The sequence below is a fragment of the Mobula birostris genome, chromosome 20 (genome assembly GCF_030028105.1).
Source record: "Mobula birostris isolate sMobBir1 chromosome 20, sMobBir1.hap1, whole genome shotgun sequence".
Taxonomy (NCBI): domain Eukaryota; kingdom Metazoa; phylum Chordata; class Chondrichthyes; order Myliobatiformes; family Myliobatidae; genus Mobula; species Mobula birostris.
Window position 1 is genome coordinate 4,398,262 of NC_092389.1, and position 18,561 is coordinate 4,416,822.

Here is an 18,561-nt window from a genome sequence, read left to right on the forward strand (position 1 = left end):
GGTGGAGGCAGATACACTCGAAGTTTAAGAGACTACTATACAGGTATATGGAGGAGTTTAAGGTGGGGGGTTATATGGGAGGCAGGGTTTGAGGGTCGGCACAACATTGTGGGCCGAAGGGCCTGTAATGTGCTGTACTATTCTATGTTCTATGTTTACTCCATGCATTATACTTGCAGTTCTCGCATGACCTTTATCCTCCTCCACCTCACTATCTGCTCTAACACTCTGGTTCCCCTACCCCTGCAAATCTAGTTTAAACCCCCTGGAGCGGCACTAGCAAACTTTCCCGCAAAGATGTTAGTCCCCCTCGAGTTCAGGTGCAACCCGTCTCGTCGTAACATGTCCTGGAACAAGGCCCAATTGTCCAGAAACATGAAGCCCTCCCTCCTGCACCAACTCCTTAGCCATGTATTTAGCTGCATTATCTTCCTATTTCTAGCCTAACTAATACGTGGCACAGGTAGCAATCCTGAGATTGCAACCCTGGAGGTCCTGTCCTTCAACTTTGCACCTAACTCCCTAAACTCTCTTTGCAGGACCTCCTCCTCCTTCCTATCCACTTCATTGGTCCCTACATGAACCACGACATCTGGCTGCTCACCCTCCTTCCTGAGAATACCGAGAACTCGATCCGAGATATCGCAGACCCTGGCACCAGGGAGGCAACAGACTATCCAGGATCCCGACATATTCTGAAAGTACATTCCTACATACAATATAGAACAGTACAGCACAAACTTTTTAACCTACTTTAAGATCAGTTGAACCTTTCCCACCCATATGGCTCTCCATTTTTCCTTCTCCACTTCCAGACTCTTTCACAAGGGGAAATATTTACCCACTACATACTCTGTCAATCCCCCTTATAATCTTACACATTTCCACCAAGGTCACCTCGCATTCTTCTACTCTAAAGTAGAAAACAGTACAGGCCCAATCTACTTAACCTTTCCCTTACAAGACTTTATTGGATCCTGATGCTTCTGTGATTCAAAGGTTCTTCAGAAGTCTAGAATGAGGCATAAAACTCAGTGTTGCAGTTCCTTTCCACGCCTTGTGGTGCATCCGGCGGCAACCTTGTCGTTTCGTTAGCATTTTTGTCTTTTTTTTAAAATGAGGTCAAGTTGCTAGCTCAATGCTCAACACATCATGGATGGAAAGTGTGCAAGGAGCCGGCCAGATTCAAACCTATGGCCACTCGCCTTGAAGTCCGATGCTGATGACACTACACCACCGACCGGCGTATAAAACTTCTTACTCACATTTTATTGAGTGTGACAAGAAAGGAAAATGAACAACAAAGTCACACCGTTAGAACAAAGAAAAAGACAAAGAAAAAAGCAGTCGTGGTCGTCTTATACTCAGAGTAGAGGTAAGAAAATTCCATTAATAATTAACCTATAAAATAGCCAGATTCAAGTAGTATGGAACCTGCTCCTGGAAACTAAGAACTTTCTAGAAAAATACAGAAGCAACTGTACCATAATTATTGGAAAATTCACTGAATAATTACATATACATAGACGATTATGTAAGAATACAAGCAAGCATAAGAAAGTTAAACTACAAGAAAAATAACAATTCTACAGCCCAATCCAGTAACTCTCAGGAGTCAACTTAATGAACCTTCTCTAAACTGTCTTTGCTGCAAGTGTATCCCTAATAATGTATGGAGACCAAAGCCAACCAGGTGTTAACTCCCCAAAACTTTGCACACGTGTAGTTTGACTTCTCCACTTACATGCTATATCCACTTTGCAATAAAGGACAGCATTCCATTTATATTTCTAATTACTTGCTCCTTCTGTATGCAAACTTTCAGCTTTTCATATACACAGACACTCAGAACACAGTAGCAAATGTCATACTCCCCACATTACACTTTATGGTCAAATTTTATCCACTCACTTAACCTATCTGTATCTTTTCATCCTGCTAACATACTTTCTTGTCCATCTTTGTACACTTAATAAGTCTGTCCATAATTCACTCTCTCTTGATCTAAAACCTTAATATAGGTATGGATACCACCCTATTTGGTTCCAACTGCTCATCATCCTTCACTCAGTCTGCCAAATCACCCACTGACCCCTGTCTCATCACTCCCCATTTCCTTCTTATACTGGCTATCCACCCTCTGCACTCTTCATCCTGTTGGAAGGTTTCACTGTCTGGGTTCTCTTGTTTGGCCAATAGAGTCAAATCTCCATTGAATAATACAATTGTCGGTGTTGATCAGTGTCCACCCAGCTAGTCCCAATTGCCCATGTTTGACCCATATCCCTTCGGTCCATCTTTTACCATTGCTATTATGTTAAACCCAACCCTTAGTACCATAAATTCTTACTTCTCTAACTACAAAGAATTTTGTAAGGTTACCAAATCCATTTAATGCAACGGAAACATCCTGGTATCAATTAGAGTGATTGCTATTGGTGAGAGGACCATAAATTGGCGAGTCTTTATGCTGAGGAGGTCACTTAGTCCATTGAGTAGATACCAACTTACAGAGCAATTCCATTCTCCACACTAATTTTCCTTATAAGCTTTGATTTCCACATTTCCACCACTCCCAGAATTTACCACTCACCTTGATTAGGTGATTGATCAGGGCAATTTGCAGCAACCAATCAACCTGCCAACCTGTACACTGAGGCCTTAATAGGAAATCAGAGCACAGGAAGGAAACCCATCTAATCTTTGGGAAGGTGAGCCAATTCCACACACTAACAGCATCAGAACTCAGAGAAGATGGCAGCACACCATGCGTGCGCAGCTGTCCGGTGAAAATGATATTGTATCCGTTAAATAGGGGCCGTGGACAATTCTGATTTGATGGAGAATGGACGTGAAAGCACAGAGGAACATCTGGAGAAATTTCTGAAACGCCCATTTGCTGCTGCCGTTACTGCGTGGTCAGGAATCTTTCGGAGGGTAGGCTTCAAAATCCCCAGCCTTGCCTGCTTTTGGAGACCAAGAAGGAGGTCAAATCGTTCGGAAAGAGATGGCGCTCAGTACTCTGTGTCGGAGAGCTGATCAGAGCTCGAAGTTTTCAGATAACTCAGAGTCAGATTGTGGTCGGCATGGCAAGAAGAGTTTTTCTTCCTTCTGCGTGAGATGTGGGGCATTTGAGAAACTTTGAACTTTACTGTGCTCACGGACTTCTTCATCAAGTTATGGTATTGTTTCACTGTTTGTAACTATATGTTATAATTATGTGGTTTTGTCAGTTTTTTCAGTCTTGATTTGTCCTGTGTTTTGTGATATCACACTGAAGGAAATAATGTATCATTTCTTAATGCATGCATTACTAAATGACAATAAAAGAGGACTATGTGTCTTCATAATCATATAACTCATTCATGGGATTTGTAAAGCAACAGCTCAGCAATGGGCCTCCTTGTCACAGGGACTAAAATCATTGGACTTTCATATTTTATACATATCATATACTATGTGTTTTCTGATAAAGAATCATCCCTCTAAACTGAGAGAACCGGCCCCTCATCAGAACACCACCAAACAGACTAAGGCGTTGTAAAAACCTATACCCACTTTCCTCATAAAAAGACACATAAAAAGAATTTCTTAAAGATACGGAATAATAAACAGTCATGAGTCACAAGGAATTATAAAAACGTCTGTCTGTCTTGCAAAGACAGTCACACCCAACGTTTCAGTCCATTGCATTATTGCGCCTTACATCTTCCACAATTGTTCTTGCAAATATAAAATCAAAAATAGCCATCTGTAACTTCCGTGAGACAAAATATTTCATAATTATCTTGCCAGGTCTTGACCATTCCCTTTTCAGCCCCAACACACGTCACCAAGGTACACATGGGCATAATTTATCTTTTATGATGGTGTTAGGGATGGAAAATTGGTTATAGCCTGCAAAAAATAAACTCTATGTGCAACTGGGGGGGGGGGGGGGGAGGAGGAGTGGTGGTTGCAAGTCCATATTTATCTTGTATTCAGTCACTTAAGGACGATTAAAAAGATAAACAGCTAGCCTGTTAGAACCTGGGCTTTGAGAGAATAAATTGATTGCCTCAAGTTTATGCACTGGGTACACACAGGGTCAACACTATGGAAGGATATACTGGCCTTGGCAGGAATAATAACACAGATTCATCAACACAATAGCAGGACTTAAAAGGATTGAGTTGTGAGGATAGGCTGCACAAAGCTGAAGAACACACTTCAGCCCAGCAAACCGAGGTTAGGAGTGATGTTTAAAAAAAAATAGATATATGGAGACCATTTACTCAATTGGATGAATTCAGATCAAAGGACCACATTATTTAAATTACAAGTGCAAAATAATGAAGCACTTGATCACAATGATTGAAATCATTTAAATAATTAGACATGCAGGGACAATGGAAATGTTCAAGATTTCGATTTATAAGCTTTTACTAGGTAAAGGTTTTATCTGTCAAATGAAGGTAAGTTGAGTTGAGATACAGATTATCCACAGGAATGTCAGAGTAGGTTCGATGGCCTGCTGCATTCCAACTATGGGCCATTCAGCAGATGTAGTCTATATGTATCTCACATAGTTGGTCACTTCTGAATGCTAATGCTTTTAAAAGATAAGGATTAACTTTATTTGTCATATGTGCATCAAAACATTGAAACATACAGTGAAATGCATCATTTGCATCAACAACCAACACAGTCCAAGGATGTGCTGGAGGCAGCCTGCAAGTGTTGCTGTGCTTCTGGCACTCACATAGCATGTCCACAACTTACTAATGCTATTACGGTGGAGGAATTTCAGCCAGATCCCTGTGCAAAGTTTTTTGTCAATTGCCTGACTTAACACAATGAAATAATGCATACAATTCTAATAAATGCTGCTTCTTGGCAATCCCAGGAAAACATCCGGAATCTAGAATTGATGTCAGGATGCTACCTGGAGTATTAGCTACAAAGAGAGGTTGAACAAACTTGGATTGTTTTCTCTGGAATGTCAGAAACTGAGGGGAGGCGTGATAGAGGCTTATAACATCAGAAGAGGTATAGATAGGATTGATAGCCAGATCCTTTTTCTCCAAGGTGGAAATGTCAATTAAAAGAAGGCATAGCTTTAAGATGAGATGGGAGGGGGAAGGAAGATGAAAGGAGACATGCAAGGTAATTTTTTACGCAAACAGTGGAATATGCTGCCGGTTCTTGAGAGCTGTGAGCCAATCGGAAACCACTTCTCAGAACTTGACTGCATCACAGACCGCCACCATGATCTCGAGCTTTCTGTAATCATCGCCAACGGTGGCCCACTGGTAATACTTTGGTTTTCAAATCATTGCAGGATTTGAAAGGTTACATGCATCAAAAAAAATGTCAGTAATATAATGCTTCTGGGCACCCAGCATATTTTTCGCAAATTAATAATTTTAAAAAAATTGTGAATTTGTAAAAAAAAATCTGAACACATTATTTTGCTGGCATTTAATTGCAAAGGTTGTTTTACAGAAGGAAATTCTTTATGATAGTTAACACTCCTTTCTTAATGCCCTATACCACATGCCCACAACTCAAATAAAGTAACAAATATTTTAAGCCCAAGCCGTCAATGACATGGCTTATTTATAATTTCAAAGGTGGTTTAAGTTATTAGTCATTCTAATTTTATCATGTATTACCTTCCCAGTCTCATTTTATCACTGAATCTTAAAAAATGCCAGAAATGGGAGGGACTGGGATCAGATAGCTTTTGTTCTATAATCAGAAAGGATGAGGTTGTTCTGAGCTACGTCGGTCTTCAGAGACACAATTCTCATTTTCCCCAAAGCCTCTGTCTTTTGGACACATCTTGCAGAAAATTTGCATTATAATTGTCAACATCATGAAAATTATGTAAGGCAAACAATGAGAGACAATTCTCAGATAAACACATGTGGCTGTGTTTATTCTTGAGGAAGGTGCATGTTAATCTAAGTTGCAATTTTCAATCAAATAACTAAGATTCATTGCCAATGAGAAAGCCTAATGGTCATTGGTAACAATGGGAGCAGGTATATAATGGGAGGAATTTCATAGTGAAAACCAGCTGCTTTCAAACTGGATCACGTCATCTTGCCATTGTGTGTGCAAACTGATTTGTTTCAGAGAAAACTAAAATAAGAAGGAAAATCAGGGACCAATTTTAAGTCCACAATTTTCCTTCTACGTATGCCAACGCACAGTGGTGAAGTGTAGGGTGGAAAGGTTGCTCAGTGTGTGGGGCTCTTCAGCAGCACTTGATGCCTTGGACCTTACTTCACATACCCTTCAATTCCTGAGGAACAACGCATTCAATGCTCTGCACTTCCACATCTCTCCAGCATTAAGATGTTTCCTAGGACTAACCCATGACCAGATTTAACCTGTTGGATTAAGGTGTAGCATTGTATTATTTTTCTTGCAGTTCAACTTTCCTATGCTTGATTAAAGTTTTTACATAATCACCAATATACATGTAATTGTTCAGTAAATTTTCTAGAAATTGTAGTATAGCCGATTCTGTATTTTTCTAGAAGCTTCTCAGTTTTTCTCCAGCAGGCGTCACACCACCTAAGTCTGGCTATTTCAAAGGTTACTTGTCATCATTGACATGTGTTTTTATCTTTAGTCTGAGAAAGAGACAACCATGACTTCTTTTTCTTTGTTTGTTCTTTTTTTTGGTAACACCCCTTAATAAAACAACCGCAACCACCAAGTTTTATGCCTCTGAATCAATATCACCTGATCCAACAAACCATATATTAAAGAGTTAACAAATAAGGAGCTTTTAACTTTTCACTTAATAATTTCACTTTTGAAGACCTTCCACTTTTCCAAGTATACCTTTGCCATAAAGAAGACTGTCCCAATCCACACTTACCAGATCCTTTTGGATACCATCAAATTTGGCCTTTCTCCAGTTTAGAATCTCAACCCACAGACCAGACCTATCTTTTTCCATATTTACTTTGAAACTAATGGCATTATGGTCACTAGATGCAAAGTGTTCCCTACACAAACTTCTTTCACCTACCCTGTCTCATTCCCTCATAGCAGATCAAGTACCGCCTCTATTTACTGATTAAGAAAACTTTCCTGAACAGATTTGACAAACTGTATCCCATGTAGTGGTTTTACAGAATGCAAGTCCCAGTCAATATGTGGAAAATTAAAATCACCTACTATAACAACCTTATGTTTCTTGTAATAGTCTGTGATCTCTCTACAAATTTGTTCCTCTAAATCACAGGACTGTTGCATGGTCTATAATATAGCCCCAATGACGTGGTCATACCTTTCCTATTTCTCAGTTCCACCCATAACTCCTCACTAGTCAAGTTCTCCAGTCTGTTCTGCATGCTAGGAGACTTACAGTGTAGGAGCAACAAACTGGACCCACTAAGATGAAAGCATGCACACTCAAAAACCCGCTCAAAAATAGAGAGCCTTATAAGAGGCCCAATTGATTCACCACACGATCAACAGGCCTCCTGTGCACTTATCTCATTCTCTCAATCAATCCGATGCAGTACCATGCCACCCTGTTACTCCAGCAAACATGAGGGACTTAATGAGTTCAAGACATATAGTTATGCAGTGTGGTAACAGGCACTTTGGGCCACCAGGTCTGCTCTGATCGTTAGGCTCTCATTACTCTGGATCAGTTGAAATCACTGATTTACCAGTCTCCTGTTGTAAAAACTGATCCACTACCCTGCCAGTTGCACTGGGAACAAATCAAATAAATAGCATTCTCATTTCTTGTTAATACAAAGCTACAGGGCTCTCAAGGGTTAAAGGAGAAGCCAAGACAAGAGAGTTAGGAATAACAGATCATTAAGCACCAGGTCTCAGTGCCAGTAAGTGCAAGTTGTAACCTGCCTTTTTTTAACGACTGCACTCTGGGTACTCACAAGCACCATTCTTCTAAGTTTGTGGGTAATTAATTAAGCAATAATGGACACACATGCCCACTCTCTTGCCAAAGTGAAAATAGGCCAGGCAACTGATAGACTTCACCTTTGGTCTATGTCATTAATCATCCTGTCTAAACTCAATGTGCTGAAATGCAAGCTCATAGATCATTACAGTGATATGGTTTGGCCTTAACGTTTTCTTATTTTCCTGACAGACTGTTCTAAGGCATCCTCCTCAGGCACAATCCCAACCAACTGAAGCAGCAGAGGGTGCCATTCGCATTCATTTCCGATCTTCCTTGCTTCCACCTCAGAGACGTGTGCTCTAATCTATAGACTGTTTTCAGTTGAAAGGGGGTCAACAACCACAAGGTGTACATTGGCAAAACAACCAGAAAGATTAAAAAGCAGATATGTACCTAATGCATCTGGAAGGCAATGATGAATGCAAGCAGATTCAACAGCAACTTTTCAAAAGATTCTCCTCCCTCCATCCCTCTTCTCCATTTCCATTCCCCATTCTGGCTCCTCTCCTATGCCTTCTCTTCTCATCTGCCTATCACCTTTCCATGATCCACTCTTCCCTCATATCAGATTCCTTCTTTTTCAGCTCCCTATTTCTTCCACCTATGAAGTCACAGCTTCTCACTTCATCCTCCATCCCCATCTACCTACCTTCCCCTCACTGGGTTTCACCTATCACCTCCCAGCTTCTCACTTCATCCTCCATCCCCACCTACCTACCTTCCCCTACTTCACCTATCAACTTCTAACTTGTGCTCCTTCCTCTCACCCCTTAATCCTTATTCTGGCTTCTTCCCCCTTCATTTCTAGTCCTGATGAATGGTCAGCCCAAATTGTCAACGTTTGATTCCTCTCTATAGATGCTGCCTGAACTGCTGAATTCCTCCAGCATTTTGTGTGTGCTAGTCTAGATTTACAGCATCTGCAGAATCTCTTGTGTTTTCTAAAGGAAACTGGGGTAAAAAAAGTATTCAATGGTGTGGGGAATGTGCTGGAATGTAGAGAAAGAACAAGGAAGTGATACTAATTTGCCAGCTCTTTCTCAGAGCCAACACAGGTCCTATGGGCAAAATAGCCACCTCCAGAGATTCTATAAACTCATCACCATGACAATATTCAATGAGAAGTCAAACCTTGTATCCTCAGATGAGGCTCTGCAGCCAATCAAATTTCATTACTTTGTGACTGAATCCAAAATCCCAGATGTGTGATTGTGGTTTGTAGCTTTATTTATAGCACAGATGTAAAACTAATGTTTAATTCACTATTTGGTCCCGCTGTCACATTTCCTGTTTCTGGCAGGATCACAATAACACTCAAAGCTACAGATGTCTTTTTCCAACCAACCGCTCTGCATCATTGACACAGAATGGAACAACATGCTAAAAAAATAAATAAAATGGCAGTGTTTATCATTTTCCTGATGCTCTCTCATCCTTGAGACCACAAATACAGCAAATTTAGAATCCAAACCGTACCAGAAACATTTGAAATTACAATGCATGCAATCCCCATAAATGCTGAGTCTTTGAGCTGTTATTTATTTATTTAGAGATACAGTGCGGAACGGGACTTTCCACCCCGATGAGCCGCACTGACCAGCAACCCACCTATTTAACCCTAGCCTAATCACAGGACAATTTACCTACTAACCAGCACATCCTTGGACTGTGGAAGGTAAATGGGGCACCGGAGGAAACCCATGTGATCACAGGGAGAACATACAAACTCCTTAGGAATGGCACCAGAATTGAACTTTGAACTCTAAACTCCAAACACCCCAGTTTAGCATACATCATTTTTAAACCCATTTACCACTTACAATGTCACATCTGGACAAGAAACCTGGGCATTACATCAGTTCTATTGTCAATTTTTAAAAATTATTGGACAAACAGTGGCCAGAGTATTCAGCTACAAATTAACATAATTTATGTATGAATTGTTGTCATGGTGACATCAACTAAGCCTGCACATGGTTTATCACAACCACAAACAGTTCTGATCCAGCAAAGGTGATGGTATTAGGTTCGCTGACCGCAAAGCTCTAAACTCAAATAAAGACTTTTAAGCCCTATCCAATGTAGGTAGCCATGGGTATCCTCACCAAAGGGTGGGGTGGGGGGAATACTGTAAATACCTAATCTTTAAAAGCTAGTTTACTTCTCTGATTATTTTCCATGGTAAGGTTAGCTGCCAAAACCCACTATTCGAGTGGTGGGTCCCTCCTTCCCTACCGAGGAGGAGATACTTCCAGTTTACAATGTTGTTTAAAGAGAGTTCATTGATTTTCAGTGATACATGTTTAAATCCAAACATTCTTAAAACACATTTAAAACTCACAGAAGATTTCTATCCCATAAAAAACTTACAAATTCCAAACCATTCCTAAAACATAAAGTATTTCCAAAACACAAGTACACAGGTAAACACAGCTATAAGCTAAAAAGACATACCCATGAGCCACAGATGAAGCAGTCCACCGTCGCAGAAATCGAAGGCAGAGTAATGGATTCTAGTTCACTCCATGTTTCTGCACTCTTTGTGATGTTTCTGGATGATTCCTAAAAGGCTTGGACTTCTCCCTATATTCATATAGTTTCTTTGCTACTTGGGTGACTTCACCCATACGTGATATTCTTTCAGATACCTTTTTTGCACAAATGGTCTAAAAGCTTCTTGGAGACATAGATCCTAGGTACGCACAACCTGTTTGCAAAGCTGCTCTTTTCAACTTCAAACTGATTACTGCTTGCCATTTACATTAAAATCTACAGACTGGTTCCCATTTACGACTAGTGCCTAAACAATGAATATTAGTTGGAATTTTAACTTACAACTGTTTGATCTTTACAAGTGAGAGTTGCTGTGTTTAGAACACTGAGCTTTACAAAAAAGCAAGAAGCCCCCAGCCCAGGAAGCAAATATCCATCACAGGCTCAATTGCTTATACAATGCATGCTTCAATAGTCGGTGACCAAAGATGAGAGTTGTATAACACAATGTTCCATCAAAACCAGGCACAGTGTCATTATGTACTGGCAAGCAACACTGCATTGAACATGCCTGGTTCTCTGGAGTTACCAAACATACCTTATGTTTGGTAACTCCAGAGAAGTAACTTACAATGGCAGAAACAATGCTAGTTGTTTTTTTTTAACACACAGAGCGGTGGTTGCCTGGAATGTGCTGCCTGGGGACGTGGTAGAGGCAGATACATTAGAGACACTTAAGAGATGTTTATATAATCATTTTGATGTGGGTAAATTGGAAAGATGTGGACATTGTGTAGGCAGAGGGGATTAGTTTAGTTGGCCATTTGATTACTAATTTAATTGGTTTGGCACAACATTGTTGGCTGAAGGGCCTGTTCTTGTGCTGTACTGTCTTATGTTCTATGTTTTAAACATCACACTTAATGGATTCAAACCCAAGGTCACCAGTTGCCAAATGATTCAGAGTATTGAGATGGGTCCAATGAGTTTATGTGGCATTTTTACAGCTTTATGTCTGAGAACAGTGGAAATCCATGTTAAATCCACTGTGCTGAAATAGCCTTCATTGGGTCAGCCATTTCTTCCCATCACAGTACCAACAAACAGACCATCCCAAATAATAACACCCACTGAGTGTAAGGTCACAAGCTCAATGAAACATAATCTTTACTTTGAAAGAGTCAGACAGGTGGAAATAAGATACTGAAATCTTTTATAAGCAAGATAGCTATGACTCATTCCAAGCAAGTGCCACTTAGCCTGTCAATTGTCTTATGATACAAGCCCCTGCAAGTATGAAAAGACTATACCAGTGATCCAAATATTAAATTCCTTTATTGAGCAACATTGGTTTTAATAAGATACAAATATCTTTGTTAATTACTTTTCTTCTAGAAAACAAAAGTCAACAGTTGCTCAGTCAATCACCATTTTGGACTCCTCCACCCTTCCCATTCCTCTTCCTTAGACAATCATGATATTGGTTATGGCATCAGAGAAGGTTATTCAGCCAACTGGGTCTTTACTAGCACCAAGTGGGGCAATTTCTTGTCCATTTCTCCTACTTTATTCCCAGAACATTGCAACGCATTTTCCCATAAAATTGATCTCCAGAATAAGCACAATGCTCAGACTTACAATTGATCGGCAGGCATACCAAGAGTACACAGGATTCAAAGGTCACCCACTAAGTAAACAGAATCATGCATGTAGTTTTAAAAAGTCAAGAACAGGATTGGATTGATGTTGGTATTTCTGTGGAAGTGAACATGAGAATCACAGAAAGCAAACTTCTGCAAGACAAAAGCCAAACTTGCCAAAATCTTTCTCTCTTTCAAATCAAATACAGATCTCCATTTCATCATGGTAGAAAATGAAACATAAAAAATGAGGTCAGTCCCCATCACTAACTGGATTCATTAAACCAAATTAATGACAATGTCTTCAAAGACAATAAATTTTTAAATAATTTTCTTGATGTTCCTATTTTTAGAAAATAAATCAAAATACAAAACTTCAACAAACATCCAATTAATGAACAACACATTTAAAAAGAGAATTGCAATCCTCATGTCCCTTGCATCAGTAAATAAGATCCCAATTATTTAAATGAATGCAATAATGCAGTCCGCAAGTCACAAATGTCAGTGATTTCAGACTCTTCCAAAGCCAGATTTCCCTCTTAATGACTCTTCATCATCTCACACTTCCCAAATGCCCTAATGTCCCGTGTTGATGGTTTTAATCTTAAAATGTTTTCAAACTGGAATAAAAATCTATTTTGGGAAATGTTCTGTTGCATACTTTGACAACAGATACTGCTATTAAAGAATGGAGTCCTTCTAAACATTTTCCTCTGACACTTGTCCATCTTACCCTCCCTTCCTGTAGCCCTATATAATGCAATTGTCCCAGGTGAAATATTCTGGTTCTCTATCTCTGACAATTCAAAAACTGTAACACCTACACCAACCTGTTCCCAAGATCGCTTCCAATACCAAATAAAAATGCTACGTTTCAATGTAAGTTCTGGCATCCATTATTGACTTCCAAAATTATGGCTTGGTGAAGCATCTTGAGATGTGTTGTCCACGTGTGAGTGCCCACTGTCGGGATGTGAGCGGCCAATCTCATAGGGACTGGTTGTGAACCGCATTAGTGGGATCTGGAGTCACGTGTAGATTGAGTCAAGTAAGGAAACGGGGTTTCCTTCCTTGAAGAATATGTAAATGCATGGTGTTGCAGCCTATTGCTGTTAACGGAGATGTGATAATCAAAAGGTAAGTGCTCACATGTAACGATGGTCGGAATATTGTTAGTACCAATTCATTAACAAGAGTCTCAACTGCTGCACTTCATAACAGACTGGTTTATCAGCAGGCAATTGGGAAAGACATTTAGATAGAAAATTGCTAAATTGCTTTGTTAAAAGGTGTTATTTAATTAAGTAGGTTTCACTACAGAAGAATTGCTTCAAATAGTCTTCAAAGCTTTGAACACCAAGGTTGAACAATGTAGGATATAGTTCCCTTGACAATCTAAAGTCTACCTGGGTGCAAGCCATCAAGACTACACAGAATCCATGACTGTTGGATGAAAAGTGATAGCCATTAAAAGGCCCAGTCATGTTGCAACATGACCATGCCTTCAGGGTGAATTGGACAACTCTTGCAGCTCTCACTTCAAAGCCACCTTTGTCTCCAGATCTACTGCATCTGGGTCACGCCAATCTTGACTTCCTCTCCACAGGTACATTTTGTTTCCCACCTCGCATTTTATGTAGCTGTTTCCACAACACTGAACTGACTTCACAACCTATGGACTCTCTTTCAAAGACTCGACAACTCATGTCCTCGGCATTAATTTATTTATTTCCACAACTTGCCTTCTTTTACACATTGGTTTTTCAGTCTTTATTAATGTGTAGTATTTCATATATTTTATTGTATTTCTCTATTTTTCTGTAAATACCTGCAAGAAAATTTATCTCAAAGTAATATAGGGTGACAGAATCAGAATCAGGTTTAATATCACCAACATATGTCATGAAATTTGCTAACTTTGCGGCAGCAGTACATTACAATACATGATGATTTCGAAAAAAAAGTGTCCCACCCACTCTACCTGCCTTCACTGTTGGTGATGAAAAGCTGTCAGTAGTGCCATCTTTCAAATATCTGGGGAGCATTCTCTCTGAGGATAGCGGCATTGACAACGGCATCCAGAGCCGCATTAAACAGGCATCAGCTGCCTTTGGGAGACTTCAGCGTAGAGTCTTTCAGAACAGGAGCCTTCGTCCCTCCACAAAGGTCGCTGTATACCAAGCGGTCTGTGTCACCACCCTCCTTTATAGCAGTGAAACTTGGGTAACCTACAGCCCTCACATCAAGTCCTTGGAGCACTTCCACATAAGCTGCCTCCATCACATCCTGGGAATTACCTGGCGTGAGCGGGTGCCTCACACTGAAATACTTGTAAAGACCAACTGCAGAAGTATTGAGGCCACGATCACTCAGCGTCAGCTGCAGTGGTTAGGGCATGTGATAAGGATGCCCCCATGTCAGCTACCCCACAGAGTGTTAAGTGGCCAGCTACATCATGGTCGACGCTCAGCTGGAGGGCCGAAGAAGCGCTATAAGGATCAGATAAAGAATGTTTTAAGGAAGTACAAGATCAGACCCGAGGACCTGGAGGATGTTGCTGCTGACCATACCACATGGCTACAGCTGTGTAGGGACGGGGTTCGTATTCTGGAGATGGAAAGAACAACCAGGAGACAGCAGAAGAGAGCCAGGAGAAATGCAGCCATGGTTGCCATCACTACCACATATACATGTCCCACCTGCAACAGAGCTTGTGGGTCCAGGATAGGACTGCAGAGTCATCAAAGATCTCACCGTTAAAGGAGTGGACGTCGTCATTGGATTTCAATGGACAACCGAAGAGAAGATACATATATTAAATAGTTCCATTAAATAAGTAATGCAAAAAAATGGAATAAAAAAAGTAGTGAGGTAGTGTTCATGGGTTCAATGTCCATTTGGAAATTGGATGGCAGATGGGAAAGAGGTTGTTCCTGAACCGCTAAGTGTGTGCCTTCAGGTTTCGGCACCTCCTACCTGATAGTAATAATGAACTTCGGGGCAGAAGGTCCCAAGTTTGAATCCAGCCGGCTCCCGTGCACGCTGATGGGGGGGGCGGGGCGCTGTTGCAGTCTGGCGGACTGACCTCTACCTTGCCGAGGCACAGCGACAACTCGCGGATACCTCCTCTTATTTACCCCTCGATCGTGACCTCACTAAGGAGCACCAGGACATTGTCTCCCACACCATCACCGACTTTATCCGCTCAGGGGATCTCCCATCCACTGCTACCAACCTTATAGTTCCCACACCCCGCACTTCCCGTTTCTACCTCCTACCCAAGATCCACAAACCTGCCTGTCCTGGCAGATCTATTGTCTCAGCTTGCTCCTGCCCCACCGAACTCATTACTGCATACCTCGACACTGTTTTATCACCCCTTGTTCAATCCCTTCCGACCTATGTTCGTGACACTTCTCACGCTCTTAAACTTTTCGATGATTTTAAGTTCCCTGGCCCCCACCGCTTTATTTTCACCATGGATGTCCAGTCCCTATACTTCCATCCCCCATCAGGAAGGTCTCAAAGCTCTCCGCTTCTTTTTGAATTCCAGACCTAATCAGTTCCCCTCTACCACCACTCTCCTCCGTCTAGCGGGATTAGTTCTTACTCTTAATAATTTCTCCTTTGGCTCCTCCCACTTCCTCCAAACTAAAGGTGTAGTCATGAGCACCCGTATGGGTCCCAGCTATGCCTGCCTTTTTTGTTGGCTTTGTGGAACAATCCATGTTCCAAGCCTATACTTGTATCTGTCCCCCACTTTTCCTTTGCTACATCGACGACTGCATTGGCGCTGCTTCCTGCATGCATGCTGAGCTCGTTGACTACATTAACTTTGCCTCCAACTTTCACCCTGCCCTCAAGTTTACCTGGTCCATTTCCAACACCTCCTTCCCCTTTCTTGATCTTTCTGTCTCTATCTCTGGAGACAGTTTATCTACTGATGTCTAGTATAAGCCCACGAACTCTCACAGCTACCTGGAGTATTCCTCTTCCCACCCTATCACTTGCAAAAATGCCATCCCCTTCTCGCAATTCCCCTGTCTCCACCACATCTGCTCTAAGGATGAGGCTTTTCATTCCAGGACGAAGGAAATGTCTTCCTTTCCTCCACCATCAACTCTGCCCTCAAACACATCTCTCTCATTTCATGCACATCTGCTCTCACCCCATCCTCCCACTACCCCACTAGGGATAGGGTTCCCCTTGTCCTCACCTACCACCCCACCAGCCTCCAGGTCCAACATATAATTCTCTGTAATTTCCACCACCTCCAATGGGATCCCACCACTAAGCACATCTTTCCCTCCACCCCCCTTTCTGCTTTCCGCAGGGATCGCTCCCTATGTGACTCCCTTGTCCATTCGTCTCCCCCATCCCTCCCCACTGATCTCCCTCCTGGCACTTATCCTTGCAAGCAGAACAAGTGCTACACATGCCCTTACACTTCCTCCCTTACCACCATTCAGGGCCCCAGACAGTCCTTCCAGGTGAGACAACACTTCACCTGTGAGTAGGCTGGGGTGATATACTGTGTCCGGTGCTCCCAGTGCGGCCTTCTGTATATCGGTAAGACCCGACGCAGATTGGGAGACCGTTTCGCTGAACACCTACGTTCTGTCCGCCAGAGAAAGCAGGATCTCCCAGTGGCCACACATTTTAATTCCACGTCCCATTCCCATTCTGATATGTCTATCCATGGCTTCCTCTACTGTCAAGATGAAACCACACTCAGGTTGGAGGAACAACACCTTATATTCCACCTGGGTAGCCTCCAACTTGATGGCATGAACATCGACTTCTCTAACTTCCGCTAATGCCCCTCCTCCCCTTCTTACCCTATCCCCTATTTTATTTATTTATTCATTTATTATTTGCCCCCCTTTTTTCTCTCTTTCCCTCTCACAATCATTCTTTGCCTGCTCTGCATCTTCCTCTGGTGCTCCCCTCCCCCTTTCTTTCTCCCATGTCTCCAGCTTTGTTTCCCTTTTGCCAATCAACTTCCCAGCTCTTAGCTTCATCCCTCCCACTTCTGTCTTCTCCTATCATTTCGGATCTCCCGCTCCCTCCTTCAAATCTCTTACTATCTCTCCTTTCCGTTAGTCCTGACGAAGGGTCTCGGCCCGAAACATTAACTGTACCTCTTCCTATAGATGCTGCCTGGCCTGCTGCATTCACCAGCAATATTGTGTGTGTTGCTTTCCATCCATGCTGGGTTGAGCATTGAGCTAGCAACTCGACCTCATAAAAAAGAAATTGCCTGCTATAGAAACATCAACAGCAAAAAGTTGATGGCCTATGCTCCCTCGTGAGTTTAAAGGCAATTTCTCTATTTTCACAACCAGCTCTTTGGTCTTACTGACATTGAGTGCAAGGTTGTTGCTGCGACACCACTCAATCAGCTGGTATATCTCGTATGTCCTCTCGTCACCATCTGTGATTCTACCAACAATGGCTTTATCATCAGCAAACTTATAGATGGTATTTGAGCTGTGCCTAGCCACACAGTCACAGATATAGAGAGAACAGAGCAGTGGGATAAGCACACATCCTTGAGGTGCACCAGTGCTGATTATTAATGAGGTGGTCATGTTATTTCCAGTTATATACATACTTTGATAATAAACTTACCTTGACTTGACTTTTGGCAAAAATAACAAACACTCAGGACTGGAACTGTTGAAGACTGCTTGATACTTCCAAGCAGTTACCAAATAAATTTTCCATCTCAGTTAACTACATTACTTCATGAGGGGATTGATTGCACTTAACAAGTACGAACACCACGGGAGCATTCAACGCAAGAAGATCTCTAGTCACATCCCACCAAATCAGGAAAACAAAACATACTTTAAATTATAACAGAAGAGCAAAATATGAGTTGACAATCATCTTCTTAAAGAGAGACGTTACCCTTTGTCTTATATCAGAGATGGTAGTATCTATATCTGAGTAATAGAACCTTATACCTCTTTGGGCTGTTGTCAGCAGTAAAAATATCCTCACCTGGCTATCTACATGACAATATAACTTTATCTGACCAATTGATATGCAATTAACATGCACCAGTGTACATAAGCTTTGTGTATACATACGATTCATTGTATATAACCTTGTAGAAATCATAGGAACCCCAAGGAACAAAAGCATCAAGAATCTGAATTCTTATTGGCAGGACATAGTTGACAAAGGTCAACATATGGGCTTACAATCACCAAGAGTAATCATGGAAAATTTGCATCTGAAAAACACACAACTTGAGGTTGTGCAGTAACTCCACACCAAGTTAAACAGCTAAGCAATTCTTCAAGTCTTTTCCAAAGGCCAATCATTAGCACAGTATATGAGAAGATGTCAGAGACATTCAAGTGCTGCATTTCACTGTTTCAGTAAAGCACCGACATCATATAAATGAAATCAAATGAACAGGTGGTAGAGCGTCCACTTAGATTTACGGATACACATTCAAGAAATAGATGATACTGGCAC

The 18,561-nt window shown here is 41.4% G+C and overlaps 1 protein-coding gene across 1 annotated transcript in view; it reads right to left on the reverse strand.

Annotated features, from left to right (window-relative positions):
* Window positions 1–18,561, reverse strand: part of dscaml1 (Down syndrome cell adhesion molecule like 1) — a 781,005-nt gene that overhangs the window by 692,823 nt on the left and 69,621 nt on the right. The window lies entirely within an intron of this gene.